Below are 6,472 nucleotides of genomic sequence, written 5' to 3'. Positions count from 1 at the left end.
CATCTCCTCTATCATTGTGTCCTTATGCTGCATTGCCCCTCTCATATCCTATATTACTCCAAGCAGCATTCTGAAGAATTCTTTTTGTGGCAAATCAATGTCTGATTCTTCTATGAACATAGTTACATTTACGACTTCCTCCGCTGCTTTGTTATTCTTATTTTCTTGTTGAGGGTCTTGAAATATCCTGCTCTTTGCGTGCCATTTTGGAAGAAATGGGCATCATGTTACTGGGAGCCTGAGGGGCCCTGAATTCTTTCTCGGTGTGACCGGTAAGAGTGCTTTTGATGGGTACCTGTGGCCTACAATGTTGGTGGATTGGATTGCTATGTAGGTGAGGAGCTGCGGTGACTCAGTGGCTGGCATTGTGGGGGACCTCGGAGACTGGGCTGCAGCAAGCGACTGTAATGTCACTGGGCTGGATTGAGGTGGGGCTACAGTGTTGGGACGGCCCTGGTCTGAACTGTCTGACTACATTTCCATACTCTTAAAGACTTTCTGTGGATCCCCAAACTGGTAGAACCGGGTTTTGGCTTGAGTTGTGGTTATCAGAACCTATTGGCATTTCCTGTTTTGTTGTGTTAAAATCCTAGGCTGTGCTCTGGGGATGAGAGTTCTGTCTGTCCAGTTATGTTAGTGCTATGCTAATAGAATTATGGGGGCTTACATTCAAAGCTACACAAAGGAACACCACCTGGAATTGAAACCATTTTAAAAATGTGTTTGTTCATTTGTTTTGGGTCTTCTGATTCCTGTTACCTGATCCTGTTGACTTCTCATGGTCACACAGGGTGATGCGCTTCTTCCATGTGAGCTTGTTGTGTCTCTGCTAGATGGTTGCTTATTTAACTTCAAGTCTGTAAGACCCTAGAGACTTTATGTTTTGATAGCTGTGCACCATCAGCTTTCTTCACCAAATTTGCTTGTGCATACATTTTGTCTTCAGCAATCGTGCTGAGAGTATGAACATCACACAATGCCACGTTGTTAGAACAAAGTGTTCTTGGGTTGAAGGAGGGCTTGAGTAGAAGCCCAAAGTCCATCCACTTCCTCAATGTATTGCCATATGATTGAGAATGAGGCGGGTCAGAGCAGAAACCAAAAACCCATCAGTAGACAATGGGATATCTCCTCACTTAAGGATCACAAGGAAAGGGTGAGTCAACCAGAGTGCAGTATAGCATTGATGAAACACAATATTTCCTTGAGGCTCTCCCCTCCCCCATTATCATGACTCCCATCCTGCCTTTCACTGTGGGCTAGGCTGGGGCATGTACACAGGTACAGAAAATCACTCATGACACACAGAATAATACAGGTCAGATAAGCTCCTCAGGGGAAGAAATGGGAGCAGCAATAGCAGGAGGCTAGGGGGAAGGTGGGGAGAGGTGGAAACCATGGGGGTATGGAGACAGTGGTTAGTGTAAGATATAAAAACAATAATAATTTATCATTTTCAAGGGTAAGGAGGTGGGGGAGATATGGATGGAGGGTAAAATATGAGCTGACATCAAGGGCTCAAATAGAAAGTATATGTTTAGAAAATAATGATGGCAACATATGTACATATATGTTCAACACAATTGATATATGGATTGTTAGAATAGCTGTAAGAGCCCCAATAAAATGATTTAAAATTTTTTTCTTTTTGTAATGGACTTGTGATGTGCCCTGGTATCGGGGTTATGCTGAGCTGTCCAGATTAACAGAGTGGGTTTGGGGCCAACTGAATATGAATTCTCCTCAAACTACACTCCTGTTTCACTCTTGGCTACGTCCTGAAAAGCACTGTAGGTTGTTCTCACGAGAACTTCATTCTGTCACAGGTAAATATCCCAATGCTTCTTCAATTGCTGTAAATTAGTGTCTAATTATCTATCATTACCAACGCTGGCTGGTGTGGAGCTGGGGAGAAGGGGAAAGTAGCTAATGTAGTCACTCTGTTCCTGGCTGGGGACGGGAGCTGAAAATCCCTAGACTGCAGGAGCATGGCGAATAGCAATGAAGGAAACTCAGGTGTGAGCTCTTGTGGTTAGTTCTCAGAGGCTCTCTGCAAACCTGAGATTATGACCACTTTTACACAGCAGCCTGGGGAAATTACTGCTTGCTGAGGGACTCAGTTGTTGAGTGCAGAAGGGGGTGGTAGATGCCATCCTTCTGCACCTTGTGAGGGGTTAGTGGTTGTGTCCGGAAGGTGAGCATAATAGAATGCCAGTTTAATAGAAAAAAGTATTCTTGCATTGGGGGTGTAATTGAGTGGAGGCCCAATATCCATATGTTATCTTCATAGTAAACCTACAAATACATTCACATAGATCTATTTCTGCATCCTCATATATAAATATATTGACATATGTACATGCCTTTTTTTAGACCTCTATAAATGTCCTTTGCCGCCTATCTCTTTCCTCCATTTCCTTTGACTTTCCTCTTGTCCCACTATCATGCTCAGTCTTAGTTTGGGTTTCAGTAATTCCTCTTGGTTACATTGCCCTTGATCATGCCCTACCAGACCTCCTACACCCTCATAATCACTGATTTGGATCACTTGTTGTTCCTTTGTCCCTGGGTTTGTTAACACCATTACCTTTCCTCTCACTTCCCTTCTCCCATGCCCCCCCCCGAACTGTCAGTCCCATTGTTTTCTCCTCCAGATTTTTCATCCATCCTATCTTATTTAGAGAGACCTGCGGAGATAATTATAAGACAGAGAAAAACCAAGCAATAAAAGATAGCAGCACAACAGCAAGAATACCAACAAGCCAATGACAAAAAACAAAACACAACAAGAAAGAAAAGCTTGTAGTTAGTTCAAGGACTGTTTGTTGTCCTTTAGGAGTGTTTTCCAGTTGAGTCTGTTGGGGTACCAAGCCCTGGCCCCAAAGTCTATTTTTGGTATTCCCTGTGGACTTCGTTTCTCTGTTTACCTTGCTGTTCTGTTGCACACCCTTAGACCATCACATCATTCTTATTAATTATATAATTGTTGTTGCTGAGATAGTTTACTGTAATAAATCAATGAATTATCTCATATAACTTAATTTATGGCACTGCCTCAAACCCTTATACCAGTATACCATATGACCCAGCAATCTCTTTATTTGGCATATGCCCTAAAGAAATATAGAATAAGACATGAGCAGGTATATATACAACCATGTTTATCACATCACTATTCATAATAACAAGAAGATGTATATAACCTATATGCACATTGTTGCAGGAAAAGATACATAAACATTGGTACATGGATGCAATTGAATAGTACACATATGGAATAGTACACATAGATAAAGAATAATAATGAAACTTCAAACACTTCATGACATGGAAAGATTTAGAAGCTATTATGCTGCATGGACTTAGTAAATTACTTAAAGCCAGATATTATATTATACAAGTGTTATGAAGAAAAAAAATCAAGAAAATGGTTTTCATAACAACAACAACAAAAAAATACTACCTCACACTTTGATGGTTAGAGGTGGGTCACAGGAGGGTGTAGGAAGGGTAAAGGGAAAGCAAATTTAAAAAATAAGATGCATGAAATTAAAAAGGATAGTTAATTGTTTTAATATGTGTAATGCATCATTCTTATTCCCACAGCAGCCCTTTAGAACAGAGCAGCGCTGCCCCTGTGGATTTCAGAAACCGTAACTCTTTATGGAAGCAGAAAAAGCCTCATCTTTCTCCTGTGGAGTGGCGGGTTGTTTCAACCAACTTATAACTCACTGTGCTAATAGGGCTCAAAATCAACTCCATGGCAGTGAGTTTGGTTTTGGTTTTGGCATTATTCTTGCATAATGCACAATTTAAAAATTATTACATTGCTTTACTTAGTCAAACTAAGACAATTGTATATAAAGTGATGCAAGTATTCAATGTGATCTGATACACACTGTGTAATCAATGATTAAATTCTTTTAATTATTCATTTATTTATTTCAGTCATTCTCAATCCTTTTTGCAATATTCTTGAACAATCTATTATCATAAACTAATCTTTTATCAGTGTGCATCACAACTTCTCTATACTTTACAAATATTTAACACCACTTTCCACACACTCTTTTTCATTATCAATACTTCCCATAGATATTCTGTCCCCACACTCAACTCACACAGGAACCCTAACCTTTTCTTTTATGCCCAGTATTTTGATATTTATCTTCTCACAAAAAGTCTATCTAAGATAGTTCAGCAAAGAAGATGCCAGATGGCCAGCAAACATGAAGAAATGTTCTCAATCATTAGCCATTTGAGAGATGCAACTTTTTTTAAAAACATTTTATTAGGGGCTCATACAACTCTTATCACAATCCATACATATACATACATCAATTGTATAAAGCACATCTGTACATTCTTTGCCCTAATCATTTTCAAAGCATTTGCTCTCCACTTAAGCCCTTTGCATCAGGTCCTCTTTTTTCCCCTCCCCCCTCCCCCTCCCTCATGAGCCCTTGATAATTTATAGATTATTATTTTGTCATATCTTGCCCTATCCGGCATCTTCCTTCACCCCTTTCTCTGTTGTCCATCCCCCAGGGAGGAGGTCACATGTAGATCCGTGTAATCGGTTCCCCCTTTCCAACCCACTAACATCTACTCTCCCAGTATCGCCCCTTACACCCCTTGGTCCTGAAGGTATCATCCACCCTGGATTCCCTGTGCCTCCAGCTCCCATATGCACCAGTGTACAACCTCTGCCCTATCCAGTCTTGCAAGGTAGAATTCGGATCATGGTAGTTGGAGGGGAGGAAGCATCCAGGATCTGGGGGAAAGCTGTATTCTTCATCGGTGCTACATCGCACCCTGACTGACTCAGAGAGATGCAACTTAAAACAATGCTGAGACGCAATCTCACACCAGCATTGTTAGAAAAGTAAAACAAAACAAAAATTCCCAGAAAATAACAAATGCTAGAGGGTATGCAGAGATATTGGAATCCTCAAACACTGCCAACGGAACTGGCAGTACAACCACTGTAGAAAGCAGTAGCGTACTTCCTCAAGCAACTGGGAAAAGAAATATGATCTGAGCCAGCATTCACACTACTTGGTATATACACTGAGAAAAAATTCAGATATATGAGCACTCATGTTCATCAGAGCACTTGTCATCTTAGCAAGAAGATGGAAACAACCTCAATGTTCATTGGTGCAAGAATGGATAAAGAAACTTTCATATATACACGTGGAGGAGGGCAGAAAGGTCCGTGGCACAAGTTAGATGCCCCAGTTGTTTAACTTGCTCCGCATTGCAGTCAAGGTCATCTGACCTCAGGCGCAAAGCAGCCTTGGTGTACCTCCATGGAATCAATGGCTCTACAAATGTGAGAGGTTATAAAAAAAAATGGATGCCCTCTCTGATGACTTGGCTATTAACATGTTAATCTTCCTTTGCCACTTACGTTCTTGTGTCAAAAGAGGATACAATGCTGTCATAATAGAATCAGAGAAAAGAGATTACAATGTGGTCTGTTTTGGTTCTCTAAATGATTCTTCCAGTATCAACTGTCTTGTGTACATTAGAACTATTTTTGGCATCTTCAGAAAGACTTCAATGGGTGAGCCATCTGGTTGCAGCCAGCTGTGCCCTTTATAGAAGTGCCACCATATGGTTACTTGCCATGGAGTGTGGAGTCAAGTAGCTCATGCTGGATCAGGCCATCAGATAGTTCATCTTTTGGACAAAGATATGAAGATCAAGACAATATCTACAATCTCAACGAAGGCTACATCAAGGAATTTGATCCTGTTGTCACCTAGTATATCCAACGGAGGAAGTTCTTCCCACGTAATTTGGTCCCCTATGGTGCCTAGAGGAGCTCTGGTGGCAAGTGAGTTACAATTGATCTGCTAACCACAATGTCAGTGGTTTAAATCCACCACCTGCTCCATAGGACAATGATGAGACTGTTTACTTCTGTAGAGACTTAGTAGTCTCAGAAATTGTAGTGAGATAGCCTCAGGGTAGTGGGCTTCATGGTGGCTGATGTTTCCCACACGCTGATATATGGAGGGATCTCTTTGTACTCTGCCAAATGGTCTACATCATGGAGAAGACAGTGGCTTGTACACCACCGGAAAAGAAGACGTATTGCACATTATTGCCACCAGAGGGAGCCAGTCACCCAGGGAATCCACTGACGACTTGCTAGAATTCCTAGAGATAAAAAAAACACAACACCTAGTGCAGCCTTGGCCTGGTCCATACAGAAAAGAATTACACTGACGGCATCCTGACTGGGCATCATATGTTCCCAGAGGACAGAAATAAAAAGTGTGGGTATTTCTACCATGAAAGGGAAATGCTGTGCAATGCCTGATACTGACTAATCAAAATACTATTATGATAATGCCACTAATAATCAACCTATATTTTGAGGGGTTAAAATAGAAATAAACATAATATTCCTTTAGAAAATTGCAACATATCTTTTGAAATCCCAATATTATAAAATTAAATC

The 6,472-nt window shown here is 40.9% G+C and overlaps 1 pseudogene; it reads left to right on the top strand.

The window, feature by feature from the left end:
- Positions 1–1,066: 1,066 nt before the first annotated feature.
- On the top strand, positions 1,067–6,237 carry LOC142433455 (fructose-1,6-bisphosphatase 1 pseudogene; annotated as a pseudogene).
- The last annotated feature ends 235 nt before the right edge of the window (positions 6,238–6,472 follow it).

Source organism: Tenrec ecaudatus, chromosome X, assembly GCF_050624435.1.
Source record: "Tenrec ecaudatus isolate mTenEca1 chromosome X, mTenEca1.hap1, whole genome shotgun sequence".
NCBI lineage: Eukaryota > Metazoa > Chordata > Mammalia > Afrosoricida > Tenrecidae > Tenrec > Tenrec ecaudatus.
This window is presented reverse-complemented; position numbering and strand designations above follow the sequence as displayed.